The sequence below is a fragment of the Beta vulgaris genome, chromosome 4 (genome assembly GCF_026745355.1).
Source record: "Beta vulgaris subsp. vulgaris cultivar EL10 chromosome 4, EL10.2, whole genome shotgun sequence".
Classification (NCBI taxonomy): Eukaryota; Viridiplantae; Streptophyta; class Magnoliopsida; order Caryophyllales; family Amaranthaceae; genus Beta; species Beta vulgaris.
This window is the reverse complement of record NC_079205.1, coordinates 12,104,240-12,129,623: the sequence shown is the minus strand read 5'-3', so window position 1 is coordinate 12,129,623 and position 25,384 is coordinate 12,104,240. Positions and strand designations below refer to the sequence as shown.

At 35.3% G+C, this 25,384-nt stretch overlaps 1 pseudogene; it reads right to left on the bottom strand.

The window, feature by feature from the left end:
- Positions 1-242: 242 nt before the first annotated feature.
- Positions 243-17,881, bottom strand: LOC104891502 (subtilisin-like protease SBT5.4; annotated as a pseudogene).
- Between the last annotated feature and the right edge of the window lie 7,503 nt (positions 17,882-25,384).

Below are 25,384 nucleotides of genomic sequence, written 5' to 3'. Positions count from 1 at the left end.
TTTTTTTGCGACTTGGCTCGACATAATTGTTGACAATAATGTGATTGGGCACCTCAAGTTTCATTCTATTGCCCAAGTTAATATTTAACCCTCTAATTTGAGGAGAGTATAATATAGTATGTCATAGTAGGAGTCTAGTATTAAGCTAAGGTTAATATGATATATATTTATCCGGAGATATAACCAAACATAGGAGTCTAAGATTAGGAAATCTTTAGAGAACAACATTGTGAAATCGTATAAATATGTTTTGCATTGATAAGAGAATGAGTAGCCACAAATTCAGTGACCAAAATTTAGACATGGTATTGGTTTCCAAAGAGAAATATATGTCACCTTGTAAAACAATATTCTGTACTAAAAAAAAATGATGTCGTATCACCAAACTAATGCTTAAGAAGAGTCGTTCTCTCTTTGGCCTTGATCACAATAGGGCTTCTTACAACATGCTTACCATCTGACCACACCAAACTTCCGAATTGGTAATCAATAGGAAGATGATTGACATCTCCAGAAAACACAAGTTTGAAATTTATCTCTTGATCCTTTTTAGAGAATACCAACGTCTTAGGCTCCACTACAATTGAAATCCCAGGTGGTGCTTCTATGCGCGCCGTATAAGTGGCCGGTTGTGCAACATTTTTCAACTTTCGAGTAACACTTGCGGTACCTGAGAACTTAGGAATAGCAATAGAAGGATAGTTGAAGTCCAAGAGATTATAGGACTCTGGACACTTGTAAGCGTGTTGTTTGGTGAATGTTTTTATCATGGTACTATTAATATGGTGTGCACACAGGAAGTCAATGTAATCATTTAGGGTCAGGTCATAAACAAGCCCAGGGTCCATTGCTCGGTTTGGTTGTACCAGGCCTGCGCCGAAACCAAATGGTGTAGCCTCGTGCACCATATCATCTTCAAGCATTGTCATCTCACTGTTGTCCAGTGGGTTTGCTACAAAGATGAAAGATAATTACAAAAAAATTAGGACAAATTCACAAGAGGGGGTCAACTATTACCCATTTTATTTTATAGGTCTCAACTATGGATTATTCCTGCAGGTCTCAAGTTTCCGTCTTGTGATTTTTATAAGTCCTGAATTACTTATAAACGGTTTAAAAAGTAAGATTTTTTAATGTTGGCCTCACTTTATAGGTCTTTGTCACTTATTGAAAGTGTTCGAAGATGGTAAACATTTAAAAATCTTACCTTTTAAATTGGTTATAAGTAACTCAAAACCTATGAAAATCACAACATATTAAACTTGAGACATGTAGGGAATAATGAATAGCCGGGGCTTATAAAAGAAAATGGGTAATAGTTGAGCTATCTCTTGTGAACTTTTCCAAAAAATTATTCTAAGAAAAGAACGGATCAGATTAGGTTGAACTGGATCATATCAAATTTAAAACTTTAAGACAAACCCTAGAGAGAAAATTTTAATTTAGTACATGCACAATCAAGTATTATTACCCCATACAAAACATACATGAATACCTGTAGTCATGAGAGCCGATTTGATGGCGCTTGTGGTCCATTGAGGATATAGTTTTCTAAGAAGTGCAGCAATACCGGCAACATGAGGAGCTGACATTGATGTTCCGCTAAATGGAAGATAAGTGTCGGCCATAACAACATGTGGATCTTGTGAATAAGCAGCGATAATACTTACCCCAGGAGCTATTACGTCAGGCTGTTGTAGATTGTTATATGAATATTATCATTAGAAATAATACATGTAAATGGATTTTGATAAATACTTGCAACCTTAAATATTGAAATTCAGGATCTTGTATCATTATTTTTTAAATAATAGTTGCAACACTCTAGTTTTCACGCTTGCAAACATATAGTTTTGACAACTAATTAATATTTTGGATTATACAACATTAGTGAATACCCTAAGTTTTTTTTATATCTTGTTTACTTAGAATCTTGACATTATTACTTTTCTTTACAACATTAGTGAATACCCTAAATTATAAAAGATTGATAATGTGCTCACTCAGACGAAAAACGTAAGACTCCACATGATTACTTTTCTTTTCAACAAATTTAGAAGATTATATTAGCTTTTGAATAATGCCAAATTCCAAAAAAAGAAGAGCAAAAAGAAATCGAGAGGAAACTTGGGCTAGAGATTAGTGAATACTTTATGTCCAATGCTAGTATATAAATAGTGCAAAAATCAGTACATTCAGCCAATAAAAATTGGATGTTGTATAGTTTTTTCCTAAATTTTGTTTCTTTATAAAAGGTACACATACGTTTTTTAAGAGCTTTTTCACCACTAATAACTCTTATAATGTGAGGAAAAAAAATTAGTCCCTCCGTCCCCCAACACTTTGACTTTTAAACAATTCACATAAGTAATATATAAAATTGCATGTCAATATATAATGTGTTATCAGTTTTATATCAATGTACATTTTGATTAATATTTTTTAGGATTGAACAAATGAAAATTCAGTTTAGTTTATTTATGATCAGAAAAAGTTTAGTTAAGCTCAATTTAGTTCAGTCTAGTTCAGTTTAGTTATGACAAGTTCAGTTCAGCATAACTTACTTAAATTGTAATTATTATTATTAATAATAATTAAAAAATAAAAAATAAAAGTAGTAGTAGTGGTAGAAATTTGTTTAGAAATAGAATATTAAATTTGTTTGCCCAAAATTAAATAAAGTAGAAATGGCAAGATTTTTATGGCGCGCCCTTGAATAAGAAGTGGATATAACTTTATGGAACATAGGGAGCATAGGAGAAGAATCAAAAGGATCAATGTGCATATTTTTTGAACTATATACGCATATTACTGTTTTCTAATTACAAATACTTGTTCTTCAATGATAAGATGCACATTTTGTTAGAAAAAAATGCACATCATAAAAAGTTGCACATGTAATACAATAATAGCATAAGTACAAAAGTTATCCTAAAAATTATTTTTATTTGAAAAATCTTCTTATTTGATCCTAAATTAATTTATATATATTATTTTTATAAAAAGTAATTGTTGTTGTTGTTTTTCTGCTACTACTACTACTTCCTCCTTTGTTTTAGTTGTACCATATCAATTGTTTACACAATTCATATATTTTATTTTGACCTTTATCTATTATTTGTGTTTAAAGAACAATATAGACAAGTGATATATTACATTGTGAAGTGTGACTTGCGAAAGGAAGCAGAAGCACCGTTGCGAGTCGCGACGTGCTTCGCGAGTCGCGACCAGGAAGGTTTTGGAGCAGCGAGCAGCAGCAAGGCAGGAGCCTCGTCGCAAGTCGCGACGAGTATCGCGAGGGGGTCGCGAGTCGCGACGCTTGTCACGGGTCGCAATCTGGGCTCTGTTTCCGCGACGCGCGAGGGCGATTTCTTCACTCGGTTTATTTTACGACTTAGGGCTTGTATTCTTAGACTTTATATAAATATGTTTTGTCATATTTAGGGTTTTAACCACAAAATACTAGAGAGAGATATTAGAGAAAGCACAATAGAGGAGATTAGAGAGAGTCTTTGAGATTCAATTCAATTGAATCTTGCCTATTGTATTTGTAATCGTCTCGTTCATAGTGAAACGATCTTTTTCCCTGCCTTGAGGACGTAGCTATCACATTGATAGTGAACCTCGTTAAATCTGTGTGTCATTTATTCGCTTTCTTGTTTTCTTGTTAGTTTAATTAAACGCTTCCGCACAACAAGTGGTATCAGAGCTACAGGTTAACACGGGGTTAATCGCTTTTGGGACATGGCAACAACAACCTTAAAGATCGACAAGTTTACGGGAAGGAATAGTTTTGGGCTATGGCAGATAAAGATGAGAGCTTTATTGAAACAACAAGGTATCTGGAAACCATTGATTAAGGGTTTCACAACGACATCAAAAGAGGGAAATCTGACTGGTCTAACTGAGGCTGAGTTGGAATCTATGGAGGAAAGAGCACACTCCACTATCTTGCTATGCTTGGCGGACGATGTCATCACAGAGGTTGCAGATGAAATCACGGCTGCAGGTTTGTGGTTGAAACTGGAGAGTTTGTACATGACAAAGTCGCTCACAAACAAATTGCTATTGAAGCAAAGGTTGTTTGGCCTACGCATGAGAGAAGGATATGTCCCTAAAAGATCATCTCGATGTTTGAATTCTATTTTACTGACTTGCGTAATTTAGATGTTAAGATTGAGGATGAGGATGTGCGTTGATATTGTTGGTTTCATTGTCAAGTAGCTATGAACATTTTGTAGAGTCTTTTGTGGTTGGAAAAGACACTGTGTCCCTAGAGGAGGTAAAGTCGCACTTTACACTAGGGAATTGCGTCATAAAGCAACTGGTGATATGGTAGAGATCGTGATTATTCTGCAGGTTTGGTAGCAAATGAGAAAAATAAGGGAGATTCGAGTAGGGAAAGAGAAAACCTAGGTCGAAGGGCCCTAAAAGTAGTGATCTTTGCCATTATTGTAAAGAACCGGTCATTGGAAGAGTGAATGTCCTAAGAAGGAGAGTTCGGCTTCTTTTGCAAAACAAAATAAGGTTGACTACGATTCTGAGGAGATTTAGCTCTAATTGTCCATGAGGAGAAACGCTTAGAATATAAGTGGTTTTGATAGTGGATGTTCTTCACATATGTTTTGACAAGGAGATGTTTTCGACCTATAGCTTATGCAGAGTAGTGTTACTTTGGGTGACAATACGGTGTGTGAGGTGGTTGGAGTAGGCTCTGTGAGTTAGAATGCATGATGGGAGAGTTAAGGATCTTAGAGGCGTGAGGCATGTTCCACAACTTAAGAGAAATCTTATATCTCTTGGGATGTTAGACCGTAAGGGTTTTCGATTCCAAGGAGGGGATGGAAGTTTTGCGTGTGGTGAAGGGTTCTTGTGAGTTACTTTGTGGCGTGAAGTCAGGTTGGGTAACTTGTATGATTTGCAGGGTACGCACTGGCTAGAGATGATTCTAGTTGAAGCTGCATTCTGAGTTACAAGTGATGGTCTTGAGTGTGAGGTGGAGCTTATGGGGGCTTCTTCACAGGTTGAGAGGTAGAGTCAACGGGAATGAGTTCAACAACGGGTTTGAGAGTACTACTTGGGTTGAGGATGAAGTGTCAACAATGAGGTAGAGTTTGTGGAACGTCTACACAGCTGGTTGAAACTAAGGGTCATCAAGAAGAACACCAAGGGTCTCTCAAAGCAGATTGGTATGATAAGGTTCGTTCTATCGATACTTGTGTGCCAGCTTATAGCTATGGGATCTCGAGCGACATGTCTTTGCCAGGGAGTGTTGGGTTGAGAGGTGATTCAGGGAGAAGTCACCAAGAGGTAGCTAGATTGGAACTCCAGGAGAGTTGCCTGCGTTCCAGTGGGGAGTGCTCCGGCGCGAGCATAGAAGAACTTCGACGGAATTTCCCCTGCGCCAAGGTGATTTGTTTTGGGTACTTAGACGTAAGTGCAAATGGCTCTAGTTGGAGCAACTGGCAGGGTACTGGCTCGTCTTGATTAAGGTGGAGCTAGTGTGTTTGCGGTTCAGTGAAGGCGATTTGATTTCCGACGGGTAATAAATTGGGTTTCAGGTGAATGCGCAACATGGATCTCATAGGCTGTGAGACCGGGTCGTTCATGATGAGTGGTCAGTGATCTTGGTGAGATTGGGTGAGACTCATATGAGGGCAAGCCTGGCATCGGGTGAAAGATGCATGAGCAGGAGGGGAAAAGATATCTCGCGTACTGTTACAGAGGTACATGTTGTGTTGATGGTTTCGAGGTGGAGTCGTGTGGTAAATGCAAGTCAAGGTGGAGATTTGTGAAGTGTGACTTGCGAAAGGAAGCAGAAGCACCGTCGCGAGTCGCGACGTGCTTCGCGAGTCGCGACGTGCTTCGCGAGTCGCGACCAGGAAGGTATTGGAGCAGCGAGCAGCAGCAAGGCAGGAGCCTCGTCGCTAGTCGCGACGAGTATCGCGAGGCCGTCGAAAGGGGGTCGCGAGTCGCGACGCTTGTCGCTGGTCGCGATTTGGGCTCTGTTTCCGCGACGCGCGAGGGCGATTTCTTCACTCGGTTTATTTTACGACTTAGGGCTTGTATTCTTAGACTTCATATAAATATGTTTTGTCATATTTAGGGCTTTTAACCACAAAATACTAGAGAGAGATTAGAGAAAGCACAATAGAGGAGATTAGAGAGAGTCTTTGAGATTGAATTCAATTGAATCTTGCCTATTGTATTTGTAATCGTCTCGTTCATAGTGAAACGATCTTTTTCCCTGCCTTGAGGACGTAGCTATCACTTGATAGTGAACCTCGTTAAATCTGTGTGTCATTTATTCGCTTTCTTGTTTTTCTTGTGTATGTGCTTGGTTGTTGTGAATTCTTGTTAGTTTAATTAAACGCTTCCGCACATCATAAAAAGTTGCACATGTAATACAATAATAGCATAAGTACAAAAGTTATCCTAAAAAAAAATTTTTATTTGAAAAATCTTCTTATTTGATCCTAAATTAATTTTTATATATTATTTTTATAAAAAGTAATTGTTGTTGTTGTTTTTCTGCTACTACTACTTCCTCCTTTGTTTTAGTTGTACCATATCAATTGTTTACACAATTCATATATTTTATTTTGACCTTTATCTATAATTTGTGTTTAAAGAATAATATAGACAAGTGATATATTACATGAAGATATAATAATGAAGACTGAAGATCTTAATTAATATTCCTCTAATATTGTGTGCATGATAACTTATGTGAAATTTCTAGATTGGTATTTATGCTATGACTATGACTATGAACTACTAGTTCAAAGAATTAGATTGTTAAATCTATTAACTTGACAGTTTTCAAGTTGATGTTTTAAATGATTTTTAGAAACAATACCGAAGATGCTTTCTTAGTGTACTATTGAATAAACATATATGCCAACTTCGAGCCTTCGAGGAATAGAATCATATTATTTAGGTGAGTGATTTCAGAAAATTAATCTAAAACATTATCAGGTGGTCGAATCTCTAACTCTAATCTTCATAAATAGTCGTTGAACATCTTTTAAGATGCACATAAAAAGTTGGCAGCTTTGATAAAGTACAGGCTAGCTATGAAGATCGGAGCTGAAGACACCCTCGCCATATTGATATTACATGGAGAATACGGTAAATATATTTTTTTAGAAAAAAGAATAACCCTTTTTCTTATATATATATATAGATAACAGTTTGTTGACATATTTTCGAAATTAAGGTCATGGAAGTCAATATATACAAAGTGAAGGTTCACCATCTAGAATGAAGAAATAAAATTTCCACCATCTAGAATATTATATTGAAAAATACAGGGTCACCATCTAGAATTTCCGTAGAAAAAATATCATAAAGAATCATTGTGGTTATGTTAACATGTGCAAAGGGGAACCATTGACATTAAAAAAGGACATAGGATTATTCAATGTATTATGCGGGAACACAAGGTTATTAATGATATTAAAATCATTCTATTATCGAATGATTTCACTCTCATATTTTTCTATTTTACTCTTAACACTGTAAATTATTATTAATTGAATAATACCAATTAAATGAAGGTAAACAAGCAAAACAAACCTTCAAAATCTCGGGAGTGATTGTGTTAGGACCTTTAGACGAGAAATCAGCAACAACAGGAGCTGGCATCATCTGCAGGCTCAGTCTTGCGTTGGAAAATAATGCTGTTGGAGTCCTGTGATTTTTTTAATAATGTACATTGTGATTTACAACTTAGAATTTTGATGAAAATTGTACCTTGAATAACGTTTTCTGAGGAAATATAAAAATTAAAAAACCAATAAATAAACTACCTAAAATGTCACTTACCAACTACTCAACTAGCATATTAGTAGCTTTCAAAAAACAATACTACCCACAGTAATAGATTGATTTGTCAATCATTGAAGGAATTTAGACTTGCCTTGTAGAGTTGATATAAGAAAAAAGAGTTTGAGCATCTTTATAAGTAATGTGCGCTGTGGGGAGCTGCTGCATAGTGTCAGGAAGCAATTTAGATTCAAGAACTTGGTTATTTGCTGCAATTATGCCGATGGCTCCAGTTTTTTCTGGCTCTATGCTCAAAATAGGAGTGGATAACTCCCCAGGTTCCACGAGAAAACTAAAATCTTCCCGTTTACCTTCACTGGATCAAGAGTTCCAGGCAAACAATATGATCTAAATAGTATATAAATACAAAAAAAAAAGTTAATTAATGTGATCCATCGTATAATTAATTAATATTAATCAACAATTTACAATAATTACAGATGAAGTACAATTAAGCTCCACAATATTAATTATTTTTCCAAATAAACCTATGTAAAGACGAATTAATTATTAATAAAGTGAATAATGTATGTAAAAATTTGTTATAATAATGTGAGTTTAATTTAATATGGAAAGTAGAAACCAGAAAGACACAATGAGATGACCTATGAGAATTTAATTTATTACTCACGCATTAGTCACATCAGCATGAATATTGCGAGCGTCAGCACCAGTAATTAAAGGATAAAATGTGTTGTTGCTTCCTGGATCCATATATCGAGCTGCCTGCATAAGTTAATTTCAAATAAATTTGTTTATCCTAAGCTAGTAGAGTAGTAGATACCTTAGTCGTTGATTAAACATACAAATAACATATCATCTCATGTACGTAAGAGAAGACCACATTATAACTTATGATATCTTTAACGACGCGTAATGATATTTAGGAATAAGTTATGCCATATTTTATTAATAAATTAAGGGAGAAGAAGAATGCACTATTATATGTGACTATATACATAATACATTTCAAAAAAATGTTATGAAATAGTACATACCTTAATCTTTTGGTGGTTGCCTAAAAAGATATAGCATGTAAACTCTCTATCCATGGTACCGGCGGCAACAGTAAGCACCCAAGGATGTAGATTAGCGATAGTAGATGGCTTTGGTCCTTCATTTCCGGCGGAAGTAACAACAACGATTCCGTTGGCCATAGCGTGGAAGGTAGCAATTGAAGTAGCATCCTGGAAATAGTAATCCCCTGGTACCTTGAAGTCGTCGGAGTTGTATGCTGCTGATGCTGATAAATTAATAACGTCAACTCCGTCCGCTATTGCAGCTTCCATAGCTGCCAATGAATCCATGGAAGATCCATCTATGGCTAAACTAGAAATATTTCCAGAAATAATATGAGTTTTCATTTCTGGCCACATTGCTTTATAAGAAACCACCCGTGATCTTGGAGACCCGCCTCTTACAACTGCGTTGTTTATATCCAACATTTGAAAACACAATGCATCATTTCTTGACACAGGGACAATATTCCACCTGCGGTCGATAATGTATGGGACCATGCCCTGCCATGTCTCGAGGGCTTGGCTTCATGTCTGTGGTTACATTATTTGATGCAAGCATTTCCGCCAAACCTTTGAAAAAATATCTCGCTCCAATAAGCTTCCTAATATCCATTCACCACAACAACAAGATCGATGATAAAAACCAACAACAACAACAACACACACAACAACGACAACAACCACAACCACAACAACAACAACAACAATGCAAACACAACCACAAACACAACAATCACAACCACAAACAACCACAACAACAATGCTAATGTTACCAAGTACCAACTGACCTGTTGCATTTGAATGTTGGATCATTTTCATTGGCACATTGCCCTTTAAATTTTTTAGGAGTAGGACCAAAACTATCATCCGAAAAGCTCTTTGATTCAGGCCAAACACCTGTCACAATGCAAGTTCAGTAACTATACAAGTCCATGAGTACTTTAAACATGTGCACCACACTTCTATATATATACTTTGACATGACATATGAAGTAAATAAGTAGAATCAAATAATTAGTCTGTCTTCTTTTGATTGAATTGGCTAATGAAATACTACCATGTTGTACATATATAGAGCAACTCCGTCCTTGTAGTGAAAGAAAATTTTATCTGGTAAATTAAAACATCTTGTATGATTTACTTATGTCCTACTATTGTTTTTCATTTACTTACAGTTACATTACGATTGCAATTTCTATATATAATCACTCACTATAATGAAGGTACATAGTTTCTTTGTTTGTTTTATAAAGGATTGTAAAATGAATAATTAAATAATTGGAAGGTAGAAGTTTTAGGGCCTGTTCTCCCCAGCTTATTTTCAATTCAGTTCAGCTCTCTTCAGTTCAGTTCAGTTCAACTCTCTTCAGTTCAGTTCAGTTCAGTTCAGCTCCAATCAGTTCAGTTCAGTTCAACTCTATTCTTTTATAACCATTTTGTTAAATATTATTATTATGTTAAATATATATCATTACTATTAAGTATTATTATTATTATTATTATTATTATTATTATTATTATTATTGTTATTGTTGTTGTTGTTGTTGTTGTTGTTGTTGTTGTTGTTGTTGTTGTTGTTGTTGTTTGTTGTTTGTTGTTGTTGTCGTTGTTGTTGTTGTTGTTGTTTCTATATATTATTTTGTTTATTATAGCTTTACTCATTATTATTACTATTATTATTAGGAGGAATATGGTTTAGGTCAAAGCACAAATAAACCCACTTTTTTTAGCCCATAAACCAATCAAATCGCGTCAAGACGGTTTATGATGTAATTTTTGCGGTCCAACCCAATCATTATTTTTATTACTAAATATTTTTATATTATTAAATCTAATTATTAAAATAGTAATATTAATTTACTTCTTATATATTATTGTTATTATATATCATCATCAAGTATTAATATATTAATACAAATAAAATAATTATTATTAATTATCATTATTATCATTAATTATTATTATTATTAATTTATGATTATTAATATTATTTATTTATAACCATCATTTAAAATATCCAAAATACTATTATTATTACTTATCATTATAATTATTATTTAATATTCATATTATTATTGTTTAAAATATTATTAATATATTTATTACATTCAGTTTATTTCAATTTAATTTATTTTAATTCAATTCAATTCAGTTCAGTTAAGTTCAGCTCTTATAAGTTCAGTTCAGATTAGTTCAGCTCCAATAAGTTCAGTTCAGTTCAGTTCAGTTCAGCTGTTTTATGCCGAAGAGAACATGCCCTTATACTACCTCCATTGATATATAGTTGTCACCTTATTTATTAAAGTTATAGTTTCATGTTTACAATAATAATATATATCAGACTAAAAGTTATAATTTTTAATTTATCGCGAGCATTGTTTTATGGGTAGAGAACACTTATCATAATCAAAGTAGAAAAATGAAAGAACAAAAAGAACACATACACTTGCCAGTATCAATATTTGCTATGATTGTGTCTTCACCCGAGCTTGCTTTTTTCCAAATAGATTCACTAGAAGGGGCGAATTGTTGTTGATACGAGTCTAAGAAATCCCACGAACGAATTGTATGTTGTTTCACAAAGCGATTTTCAAAGATCGATATAACATTGGGATGCTCTTCCATGAAAATAAAAGGGTAAAGATTAATGAAAATTAAATTTTTAACCAATAAAGACCTAATATATACAAATAGAAGCTTGAACAAATCATCTCTTACTTGCGATCTCCATAGCATCCTTCTCATTAAGAGTCGCAGCAAAACCGTTAAATACTTTTGTGTAGGAGTAAATTAAGAATTTTGAAGAATCATGTTCATTGCCATTCCTACATACATACACACACATATATAATAATATTCATAAATTAGGCTAGTAATTAGAACGAATGAGAATATTAAATGTTATCTCTATAAAAGTACCTATTTGACACGGACGAAATCATATCTTGATGCGACCTTGTTACATTCTCAGGATCATCCAATAGATTGTATTCCCTATCATAAGATCCTAAATATACGATATAATGCTACATGAAAAAATCATATGATATTTAGTTAATGAACATATAATTAGAAAAGTGGAACATCTACTTGCAAATAGAAGTATGTAAAATAACATTGTGTTTATGCACGAAAAAAGCTTTCAACTATACATTTTATCATGGAATTAGTTAAGACTATAATATATATAAAAATATATGCATGGTTCAAATGATTGTCTAATATATATTGTATGTGTAGTCAAGAATAATTATTAAGAGTACACCTCCTCTTATTGATAGTTAGTGGTATAGTTAGTTTTGTCTCTAACTAGTTCTGTCAAGGGTTGTTAGAGTTAGTTATTTACTTCTTTGTATATAAGCCTAGGTCCCTTACTTTTTTTGTAATTTAAATTCATTACATTTTCAGTAATTCAAGATGTCTTTCCTTCTCTCTCTAGAACTTACCTAAATCAATACAATTCTTCTTCCTTAGTTTTTCCAATCTTCAAAGCTAGTTCACAAATTGTTTCATGGTAGTAAAGGTCAAGCAATTGATCCTGCATCAAGATTATTCTTCCGCAAAATTCATTCCATCTAATTCAATCGGTTTATCTCTGGATTTCGTGATTGAGATCGATTTCGATTCTCTTTTTCTACTGAATTTCTCATTGAAATTTGTCTATAAGTTTTCTGAATCATTTCAATCATTCATTGATTCATATCAGTTCACGAATTAGAGTGAATTTGTGCTTCAAATTGCAATTATTTTTGCTTCAATTTACTTCGATTTTAATTTCATTCTCTCTCCTGTCCAAATTGAATCTCAATCCACCTTATGTTGTTCAAGCAACATCTTGTTACTTATATTATGAATTTTAGCTCGAATCATTCATATTCTGGAGTTTCTTAGCTCCAATTCTTAATTCATCTGTAATTTGTCAAGATAGAATCACTCCTATACAAATTATCATTTTATGAGTTTAAAAATCTGTTGTTTCCTGATTGATTGTTATTTGTTGAAAGGAATACCACTTAATTCCTTCTTCTTCAAGATTCTTTGATTGAATTCTTTCATGATTTCATTCCTAAAATTCTCTACACAAAAAAACTCTTCAAAATGCCTGAAATTATAAATGATGACAACAATGTGACTAGAAATAACATTGATCCAGCACAAGATCCTTCATTACCATATTATATTCATCCTAGTGATTCTCAATACAAAATATTACTTAATCAGTTCAATGGAAGTGGCTACAATGATTGGAAATATTTGTTATCATAAGCTTGTCTGCTAAGAATAAGTTAGGGTTCATAGATGGAATCATAACTAAACCTAGAAATTATCCGCCATTGTTTAAGGTCTGGAGTAGATGTAATAGTACCTTGATAGCCTGGTTTATACAAGTGCTTGATGTAAATATAGCCAAAAGCATTTTATATTCGATTCTACATAAAAGATTTGGCAAATTTTGGAGGAGAGATTTGGTTAAACCTCAGGCACACAAATCTACAGCATTCAACAACAGATTGTTGATCTTGAACAAGGCATAGATAGCTTATCCAACTTTTATACTCAGCTCAAAATATTATGGGATGAGCTTGATGCTCATAACCCTTGCCAATATGTACATGTAATAATTGTACATGTAATGTGACAAGGAAGCTTCTCAAGAAGCAAGAAGATCAGAGGTTGACACTATTCCTAATGAAACTTATAGAAGACTTCAGACAAGTTAAAGGTATTATCCTCATGCAACAACCACTTCCTATGCTCTCTCATGCTTACAAACTATTAATGTAAGAAGAACGCCATAAAAAGGTATGTGTTGTTGTCCATAATCATGATGAGCTCATGACATTTGCTACTAATAACAATAGTAATAAGGGAGTCTGTAAACAACCTAGTGATCCTCATATAAACTACTCAAGTTTCAATTGAACAAGTTCTAGTTCTAGATATCATAGTGGTTCTCGTGGATACAATGGTGGTTCTAGTGATAGATACAATTAGTCCAGAAACTTCTATCAAGGCAAGATGCCTCACTATACTCACTAACAGAGCAGGTCACACAATAGACAAGTGTTATAAACTTCATGGATTTCCACCAAAGGATGGTTGGAAAAACAAGAAAGTAGCAGCAGTTGTGCATATTGATGAAGAAGCTCCAGTCAATGACTCTCATGATCTCAATTCACCATCACAATTGCTCAATACAATGAGATAATGGCACTCATTGGGAGACAAAAATTTGATGAGCAAGTTGCTTAAACAACCATACTGCTCTTTTAGCAAGTACATTTTGCTTCCTATCTCAATAATACATGACAACTTGGATCATTGACAGTGGTGCCACAGACCACATATGTTGTGATCTAAACTTGTTTGCTGATGTTGTTAACATTACATCTCAACATAGCACCATTACCATACGTGATGGTAATGGTTTACAAGTTCAACATAAAGGCACAGTTCACTTTGGGTCACACATAAAACTTAACAATGTGCTTCATGTTGCACACTTTAAATTTAATCTAATATCAGTTCGAATGCTTTGCAAGGACAAGAATTGTTCCATTTCTTTCACTAATTATGCCTGCCATCTTTCAGGTCCCTTCACTGAACCCCTGCTTCTAGGTAATTTCAAGAATGGATTATATTGCTTGGATGGATCACACTTGCTTACTTCTGTCAGCAATGTTTTATATATCATAGCAACCTTTCTGTTAGTCCTTCATCATCCATTTTCACTTGTTTTTCTGCAATTGAACAAGCCAAGTTGTGGCACTTAAGACTAGGGCTTCTTCCATTTGTACATATCAATAAAGTTTTTCCTTCTGTGACTTTGCATGATTACCTCAATGAATGTACTTGTCCGGTTTATCACTATGCTAGACAAACAAGACTACCCTTCCCTCATAGCTTTATGAAAACCTCTAAAGATTTTTAGCTTATTCACTCAGACATATGGGGTCCTTATAAGATTTCCACATATAATTAATGATTGTAATATTTTCCTCAATATAGTAGATGATTTCACTAGACTTACTTGGGTTTTTCTTATGAAACATAAGTCTGATATTGTGCAAGTCTTATCTGATTTCTTTGCTTATATTAATGCATATTTTCATACTCTATCATGAATGTGAGCTCTGATAATGCAAAGGAAATCTGTGAGGGACCATGAAGAAATTTCTAGCAGAACATGGTGTGTTACATTAGGCAAGATGTGCTGAAACTCCACAACAGAATGGAGTAGTTGAGATGAAGCATCGCCATTTACTTGAGACTGCTAGAGCTCTTTTTCTTCAGTCTTGAATCCCTACAAGATATTGGGGTGAATGCATCCTATGTGCAGCATATCTAATCAACAAAATGCCTCTCTAAAGTCTACATTTCTTGAGTCCATTTGAGAAGCTTTTTGGCTTCAAACCTAATGTATCTCATCTAAAGGTGTTTGGTTGTCTTTGCTTCACATCTACACTCAAGCAAGGCAGATCTAACTTTGATCCCAGGTCTGATCCATGTGTTTTCGTCGGGTACTCAATTACTCAAAAAGGTTAGAAAGTCTGTAAATTTGAAAACTAATAAGATTACAGTTTCTAGAGATGTAATCTTTTATGAGAAACATCTTCCATTTCACTCTTCATCTTCTACTTCCACTTTACATACCAATCCTATATTTCTTCCTCTCTCTACACCTACAACTTATTTCTATGATGTTGAAGCTCCTAACATTTTTCATACTACAACCAACCGTACACAACCACATCATTCATCTTCTATTTCTACTCCACCTTCTAATAACACCACTTCATCATAAGATTTAATTTATTCACCTCCTTCTCATCATAGTCGTACGATACATGATCTTATATCTCATCCTAGCTCAACTTTACATGATATTTCTTCAACTGTTCTTGCACCACCTGTTCTCAAAAGGTCTAGTAGGCCTAGTATTCCAACAAACAGTTTCAAGACTTTGTTTGCGCAGCTGTAACAGTTCTGCATCCTAATATCATTGGTGTAATATGGTACAATATGCTTCTCTTTCATCTTCTCATCAGGCTTTTTGTCTCACATATCTCAATATGTTGAACCTAATTCTTATACTCAAGCTGCACAAGATCCTAACTGGATTATTGCAATGAACAAAGAGCTCCAACCTTTAGAAGCAAACAAAATCTGGGAACTTGTTCCTCTTCCCCAAGGTAAAAAGCACATTGATTGTAAATGGTTTTACAAGGTCAAGCTCAAGTTAGATGGTACTTTGGAAAGGTTTAAGGTCAGATTAGTAGCCAAATGTTACAACCAAAAAGGGGGATCGACTACCAAGAAACTTTTTCCCCAGTCATTAAAATGGCTACTGTGAGGTGTATTCTCACCTTGGCAGCATCTAAGGGTTGGGAAATCTTCCAATTGGATGTCAACAACGCTTTCCTGCTTGGGGATTTAATAGAAGAATGTACATGAAATTTCCTGAAGGGTTCCTAATCCAAATCAACAAGTTTGCTTATTGAAGAAATCTCTTGAGGGGCTTAAACAAACCTCTAAGCAATGGTTTGCCAAGCTTGTTCAAGAGCTTTTGTTACAATGATTTGTACAATCCAAGAATAATTATAGGCTATTCATTAAACAACAACCTCATCACATCACACTTGCAGCTGTTTATGTTGATGACATTATATAGAAAGGCAATGATATCTCAAGCATCAACAATCTCAAACTTCATCTTCATCAAACTTTCAGCATCAAGGATTTAGGAAAAATGCACTATTTCCTAGGTATTGAGATTGCTTATCTGCCATCTGGGATTTGTATGACACAGAATAAGTTAATTTCTGAACTTTTGGCTTGCTCTAAGCTTAGTGACATAAGAGCATCAATGACTCCTTTGCCTCTCAACCTCAAGCTATAAGCCAATGAAGGAGTTACATATAGTGATCCTAAGTATTATAGAAAATTAGTGGGGAAGTTATTTTTTTTAACTCACACTAGACCTGATCTAGCTTTTACTGTGCAACATTTAAGTCAAATTCTTCACTCACCAAGGGAACAACATGTGCAAGCTTTACACCACACACTCAGATATGTCCGAGGAACAGCAAGACAAGGCATACTCTTAAATGGGTCTCCTGAGCCAGTCTTACAAGCTTATTCTGACTTAGACTAGGGTGCATGTCTAGATAGCAGGAAGTCCATCACATGTACAGTCTTCCTAATAAAGCTGGAAAATTCACCTATAAGTTGGAAGTCAAAGAAGCAAGGGACAATGTCTAAATCTTCTAGTGAAGCTGAGTATAGGGCTATGGCCTTAGCAGCAAGTGAGGTCACTTGGATTGTGCGTTTACTTCAAGAATTAAAAGTGTATAACATCACTCCAGTGACCTTGCATTGTGACAATCAGAGTGCGTGCCATATACATAGGCAAAAACCTAGTCTTCCATGAACGTACCAAACACATTGAACTTAACGACCACTTTACTCAAGACAAGATACTAGAAGGCTTGATTCAACTTATCTATTTGCCTACAACTAGCAGATGTCCTCTTAATAGTTAGTGGTATAGTTAGTTTTCTGTCTAACTAATTCTGTTAAGGGTTGTTAGAGTTAGTATTTATTTCTTTGTATATAAGCTTGGCCCCTTACTTCTTCTGTAATTTCAATTCATTGTATTTTCAGTAATTCAAGATGTATCTCTTTATTTCTCTAGAACTCGCCTAAATTAATACAATTCTTCTTCCTTAGTTTTTCCAATCTTCAAAGCTAGTTCACAAATTGTTTCAATAACTCACACATGTTTTGTTTGATAAGTTGATAACATTACATACGTTTTTAGATTCAAATATTATTAGCTGCAAAGTTTTCAAAATATTTTTTTATATTAAAATGGGGACAATCAAATTATTTCAAAACGAAACAAGAAAAAAAAAAGAAGAGCGACGACATGGTGGGTTGAAACTTGCCTTACGAATAGCAACCACAGGTTCTTGCAGTAGCCAGAGAAGAAGAATTGATAAGAGACCATGTATTAAAATGATCGATTTCCCCATTCCAGTTCAATCTCTTTATCTTTGAAGTTTTTTTTTTCTCTTAATGGTTTCTCCAAGATAATCAACTTAGAATTATACTAGCTCACTTCTCAGTTCTCACCTCATAAATAAGAGGAATATACATATATGGTTTTTGTTCCACTAAGCTAATTTTAGGTGTCTTCTCAAAAAGGAAAAAAATGAAGCTAATTTTAGGTGTGCAAATATTTGCAACCATACATGGCAATACCGTAGTTTAAAATATAGTCTTTTAAATCATCTCCAAGTTTCTTTTAAATCCTCTCCAAGTTTCTCTCCTTCCTCTAAAAATTCTACATAGACAATTTCTACTATTTTGTTGGATCTCTCTTTGAAGAAGCTTCATCACTCATAATTAATCTCTTGTTTTTTTTTTTTTTTTGAGAAAATAACAAATTTTTCCAAAAATGGATATCTTAATGACATCACTCAATATCATACTAACTAGTTTTTCAAACTCGTGCAATGTATCTTTTTTTTTTGTGTGTTTCATTTATATTCATAATCATGCGGTGTGATAATAAATAAGATTAAATATATATTTTTACTCTACTTTTTATATACTTATATACACCTTTCTTTTCTGACATGTTTGAGATGATTTTTGACATAAAATATTAATGATTGACATTGAAAATAACAAAATTATTCCAGCCACGATTATCAAATTTTTAGATAATGTAGTAAATCCGAACTTATTTCATCTAAACTATTATAAATATATTTATTTTATTTTTGAATTTTGTATTAACTTCAAAATTTATTTGAGGATCAAATATGTCACTCACATACTCTTTTAGATCTCCTCTTATAAGTTATATTGTGGTCCTACTATTGTTATAAGTTTTGTTATTGTTGGCTTTAATGGTATATAATGGATGTAATGCCCTTTTATTCATGCTATGGGTCATAAATTTTATAGTCCTACTCTTGTTGTAATTCATATTTCACATTTATAGATTGTATTAATATATTAACTATGAAACATCTAATAATTTGTATTATATTAGGTTGTACAGCTATATGAGAAAAATATATTATTTTAAACCATATTTCAAGGAATCTCCAGTAGTATGCTTGAAAAAAAATACTTCGACTGTCACAGATCAATCTAAACACTTAGATTATTAGGACACGTTGTTTGATGAATGATAAACCTCTTTTTGCTAGATGTTTGCAAACATCTAGCAGGGGTAAAACTGTTAATATCTAAATAAGAGAGAGAAGAGTAAAATAAAAATAAGATGAAATTATATCAAGATGGATGTCTATTTGTAGAGAATAAATATATATGAATATTGGTATATTTTTATTTTTATTTTTTATAATAAATTTTTTTGAGATATAACAGTTTAAAAACTGTAAAAAAGTAAATTGTTTTGGATAAACAATATTGTGACATGTGGGCCACTTATATGTTGCCACATAGATGCTAGATTTGCAAACATCTAGCAAAAAGAGGTTTATTATTCCTCCATGTTGTTTATGGTGATAAGTTGTGTGTTTATCACATGATATTTTGTCAAAATGTTGGTGTGATAGGATTGGTAGGTTATTTTATTTGATTGAAGAAGATAGAAAGTTGAATATTGATAAAGATTAAGTGTGGGCCAAAAGGATTTTAGAATATTAATATAATAATAGTGGATTCATGTCAAAAATGAAAGTGTTCAAACTAATTTGAGACAAACAAAAATTAAATTCTTCAAACTATTATGGATAGAGGGAGCAATATTTTATTTTTATTTTATTTTTTTGACAAAGGAAGAAACAAATCAAGAAGTAAATCATGAACAAGTTTGAGCACATCTCTTAGCCACATTATGTGCTTTTTGAACTTGTTAACAAGGAGCAATATTTTAGATTATTTAATAAGTTATACTCAACTGACACATATGATTCTAAGGTTGTTTATCTAAAATGTAATTTCATCGCTATAGAACTTTATTTTTAAGAACTATATAATATACTTATATGTAGTTAATATTATATGCAGGAATTCAATTAATCAGATTATAATTATGGTAATATAATCATATTCATAACAAATGATCATAATTTTAATGCAAATCTCAAGCTCTATTCGCTTATAACGAAATTGTATTTTTTTAGCTTGTAGCAAAATTATAATACTCAATTTTATTATTGATTTTTTAGATAATTTATTTCAAAATCAAACTTTATTTTCTCTTAATAATTCTAGAACTCCTAATCTTACAATAATTCATGATAATTCTAGAACTCCTAATCTTACGATAATTCATGCAGTACCACTTATTATATTAAATTGATAATCTTCTTATAACTTCTTTGTCATCATATAATCCAACACACGCATATAATAATAAAGGGAAATGTTTTAGTTTCTACTGGCAGTTTACCTTCCTTTGGTTGGGGGTTCAACCTAGTTGGTTCTTCTCCTTAGGGTTTGTTTCGGTTGTAAATTGAGGTTTAATTAATCAAGTTTCTTACTTAGCAAAAAAATAATAATAATAAAGGGAAATTCCCATTGATAGGATCTTACTCTTAAGAATTCTAAATGATAGATTCATTTTTTTTTTCTTATTGCTAGGCCTTAGTTATTGTTACATTGCTTAAATGTAATATTAGTGATAATTTTTTCATTAATAATTAGTGTTTGACATTAAAAAGACTTATAACTCCCTAAATATGGTTTACGTACTCCTCTTTATTCATCTCCTTTTTTAATCGTCATCTTCCACATTCAAACGCCCGTTCCTTCATCATTCAACTGATCATCGTACATTGAAGCTTTAAAAAACTGCCTTTTTCTCTCTCACCTTCAATTGAAACCCATAATTCTCCTCTCTTATTTTCACTCTGGTCTACAAAGCTTTTAAGCTATACTAACAGAGTAAGACCAATGAGTACGAAATTTGATGCCTCTTAACAAATCTTGCCACAATGAAAGTCAATGAAGTATAGTACATTTGTTTTTTTTTTTTTTTGGTGAAATATGGATGCATTAATAAATTAAGCAGTATTGGCGCTAAGCCTTAGTACAAAATCATCCCAAATGTTTAGTATGTAACTAGGGGGAGTGGGTATCATCTTAGTTACATTTAATTCTCTAGAGTTCTTTCTCCCATCTTTTGCTAATTTATCCGCGGCTTGATTGAGCTTCCTTGGGCACAATTGGACCTTCATCCTTTGGAAAGCACGGCTTAGATCCCTGCACAACGCAACATTTTTTTCAATAAGTGGCTCAACTTGATCGGTTCTGTTGAGCAGATAGGCTGCTCTCGCGCAATCGGTGAAAATTTTTAAGTGGCCGACGTTGAATTCTTGAGCGATGACCAGACACCACTGAATACTTAATAACTCAGCTTGTAGTGAAGAGTTTGCAAATAGCAACCTCTGGAAACCAGTTACCCATTGGCCTGCACAATCAATTAAAACACCCGCAATGCAAGTATAGGAAGAGAGACTAATATAGGAGGCATCCACAAACAAATGTAACCAGGGGTGAGGGCTAAGTGAAACGACTTGTGGTATAATATGGTTGCTAGAGAGTATAGGATTAGGAAGGGAGGAGTGTATGTGTGTAGCCATCCTTTTGGCATTTTGCAGCGTGTTATTTGGAGTAGGGATGGGCGAAGCCTCAAAGATGAACTTGTTCCTTTGGGTCCACAACTCCCAACAAAGGGACGAGAAGAGTAAATTTTGCAGGACGTTGTGAACCAGGATTGAAGAACTTAGATGGTGTCTAAGCCACTCCTCACTAGTCATTAAAGGTGAAGTAGAAAGAGTTATCTTCGCAAGGGCCCAAACTTCACTGGCTACTCTACAGTCGCGCAGTGTGTGTATGGACGATTCTACGTGGAGGGAACACAGAGGGCAAAGGGGGAGGGGATTATGTTTCTACATTGAAGGAGTTGATTTGTTGGTAGGCGGTTCCACCATGCCAACCAAAGAAAGAATTTTATTTTTGGAGTACAAGTTCCCTTCCATAACCAGTCGAGGCTTTGTTGAGGTTTTCGCTTGGATGTGAGGGCAGAATATGCGAAGACAAGAGAGAACTTGTTATTGGCTTCGAAAGAGGAGATTGGATAGTCAGGGTCAGTGGCGGTTGCATTTGGAATTTTGACTTCCAAGATTCGAAAGTGAATGAAGTCGGGCAATAGGAGAGAGATTTTTTCGAGAGTCCATTCATTATTTACCCACAGGTCACAAAGTTTCTGCTCAAATTATCTGTCCAATAGCGGCCCATAAACAAAGTTTCGAATTGCACCAATACCCAGCAAATTGTGTTGCAAAGGCTAATAAGTCTAAGCTGCTTAACTGACGAAGGGTTCTCCACTTTCGGAATGAGACAAATAAGGGCATTACAAAGATCATTCGGAATTTCAGCGGAGGTGAACCAGTTTTGGATATTTTGGTAAAGATCAACATGGGTGAAATTCCATGTATTTTGGAAGAAGAGAGGGTGGAACCCATCCGGGCCCGGTGCTTTAAGGGGCTGCATGGAAAAAAGTGCATCCTTGACCTCTTCCATAGACGGGGGGTGGCAGCAAGAGAATCTTTGGTGGAGATGGGCCAACGAGTTGATGTTGTTAGTACACACGATAGACTCGGAAGTAAACAGGTTACAAAAAAAAGTCCCGAATGTGTTCTCTAACGAGTTTTGGGTCCGTGATAGTCTCTCCCACATTATTATCTAGAGCGAGGATTCTACTTTTCTGTCTTTTGATTTGCACACTCTTATGGAAGAAAGAAGTGTTCCGCTCACCTTTAGTGACCCACTCCATTCTACTCTTGGTGAGCCATAGCACCTCCTCTTGGTCAAGGATAAACACTAATTCACTTTGAATTTCTTCTTGAAGTTTTAAGTGAAGGAGCGAGTCCGGATGATCTTGCAAGAATTTTTCAATACCCCTAAGTCTATTGAGTGCTCTTTTTTTGTGGTGGTAAACATTACCAAATTTTTCTTTGTTCCACACAGACAGGTCATTCCTAGTTTGGTCCAACTTCTCATCTAGAAGGAAGCGCGAAAACCATGCTTGATACACTACTTCTGTAAATGAACTTTCAAGGACCCACATTGGCTCGAATCGGAAAGGCTTAATGCCATGGAAGGTATTAGGGTGGTCAAGATTTAGAAGGAGGGGACAATGGTCGGAAGTGATTTTTGGGAGATGATGAATGGCAGTGTTGGGGAATTTATTAAACCACAAGTCGTTTGCGCAACCTCTATCTAGTCTCTCATGAATAGGAGCATGCTTGCGATTATTTGACCAAGTAAACTTAGGGCCATGGAAACCGAGGTCGATCAAATTGCAGTCACTCAATGTTTTGTTAAAAAGGTCCGTTCTAGTTTTAGAAATTGGTCTTCCCTCCCATTTTTCAGTTTGGCTTGTCATCTCATTGAAATCCCCTAAGGCAACCCACGGAAAATCCATACAAGCAGCAATATCCAACAAGTTATCCCATAAAAGTTTTCTTTTACTAAACTTTGGACTAGCATACACAGCAGATAAAATAAAAGAGGGAAAGAGCTTACCTCCACCAATGCCAATATGCTTTGAGAGTTCTCACTGATGATTGTGAGTTTGACTCTGGAGGAGTCCCATAGCATTAGGATCCTTCCCGCGAAGCCAAATAGATCGACTAAATACCAGCTATCAAAAGGAAGAGTTTGGGCTATGCGCGCGGTTGTGCGACGAGTAGAATGGGTTTCCGCAAGCACCACAATATCAGGGTGGTGTTCTTGAACAATATGGAGCAGATTTGGTTTAAACGAGGTTCGTGCGATACCCCGGGCATTCCAGAATATAACAGACATGTTATACGGTAGGCTTGGTTTCTCCATCAAAGCCTGAACTTTTTGGGATTTTTTCTTTGCCCACGGATCGACCTGTTCTTTTGACTCCGGGTCTATCCACAGTTTTCGTTGAGGTGCTTCCCTCAAGTGTGTCTTGTTTGGGTTTTTTGGTCCTCTTCCCTCTTCCCAGGAGGTCTGGAGTGTCAGTTGTTGGAGCATCGGCATGATTCGCATTTCTACCATAGCATTCGAGTGACTCAGAAATGTCCACTCCATCGACATGGTTTTCAACCGGTAGATCTCCCTTATAAATGGAAGTACTATGGAGGGTCTATCCACGGGCCTAGCCGATAGAGGAGAACCCTTTCTTCGTCCTCGTTACCCACTGGCTTCTTGAGTAACCACATTATGAAAGCTTGGAGGGGGGCTGGAAGGTGAAGCATGTCTTTGGCTTGAGGAAGGTGCGCCGGCACTATGGCTCCTTCGTCGTTGTACATTAGAAGATTGAGCATGTAATGTTGCACAAACATTGGGTTCAGAGTTAAGTTCTTGGTTTCCTGGAGAGAGATTTCGATGAGGTTTTCCCCCGAAGGCCATAGATAAAAGGCATGGGCTTGGTTGACCTCGGGTTTTGTAGGGAGGGGTGGTTTGTTGAAGACACATGGGTACCTCCACTCCTTCAGAATGAGGGGTGGAGGGGTTGGGGATGGTGGTGTTTTCGGGGATGAGGGGGTTGGAGGTGATGTGGAGCGAGGAGGGGAGGGGATGTCCAATTTTTTTTTTAGAGAGATCTTGGGCGGGAATATTTTGGTTAGATTTTTGTAATTGTGCCTGGGATGTATTTGAAGAGGATCCTTGACATGAAAGGCCACGTTTCGCATTCTTGTTGGTTACATTGGTGGGTTGAGCTTCAGCCATGTCCGTTGTCAGGTCTTGTAGCAGGAGGAAGGAGTTTTTGAGAGGAGTAGATTCAACTAGGATTTGACTTGGATTGTTTGTTACAAGGTTCTGGGCGCTGGAAATAGGGGCTTTTTTTAAGGGGGATGTGACAGGTTGGGAATGGGGGGCATGGCTGTCTTTTGTGCAGGAGGGATTTTTGGACTTTACCGGGGTCCACCGCTGACTTTGGGAAGGCTGAATTTCCAGATCTTTGGCGGCGGCCCTATTTCTTCCCAGTCCTTGGAGACGCGTGTGCTCAGCGTTTAGATCCATCTGTTTGGTTCCACAATTTCTACTTCCATGGCCGAATTTATTGCAGGTGGACAGTACCATGATCCTTCCAAGTATTCAATGTCCTGGAGAACATTACCTAACCATATTCCAGTCAGAGGTTGACTTTCAGCATCAATTAATACGCATAAGTTGGCATACCTTTTGCCCTCCCCTTTTAAGGTGTTGTTGTCGATTTTTACCAGTTTTCCCAATATTCTCCCAACCTGTAGTAGAATGTTACGATCAAAAAGCTCCACCGGGAGTTCCGGGAGCTTTACCCACACAGCTCCCATGTTACACTTAGCTTTTGATGGTTTGAAACCCGGTTCCCACGCTTGAACCCATACATGGTGATTTGGATGCACCAAGGTCCATTTGCTAGAATGGAAGCCATCTCATCAATGGAGCTGCATTTTATGGAGTAAAAGCCCTTACCCAGGGCGATGAGGTTGGCCTGATGCTTCCAACCCCAGATTTTTGCAAGTTCTTTG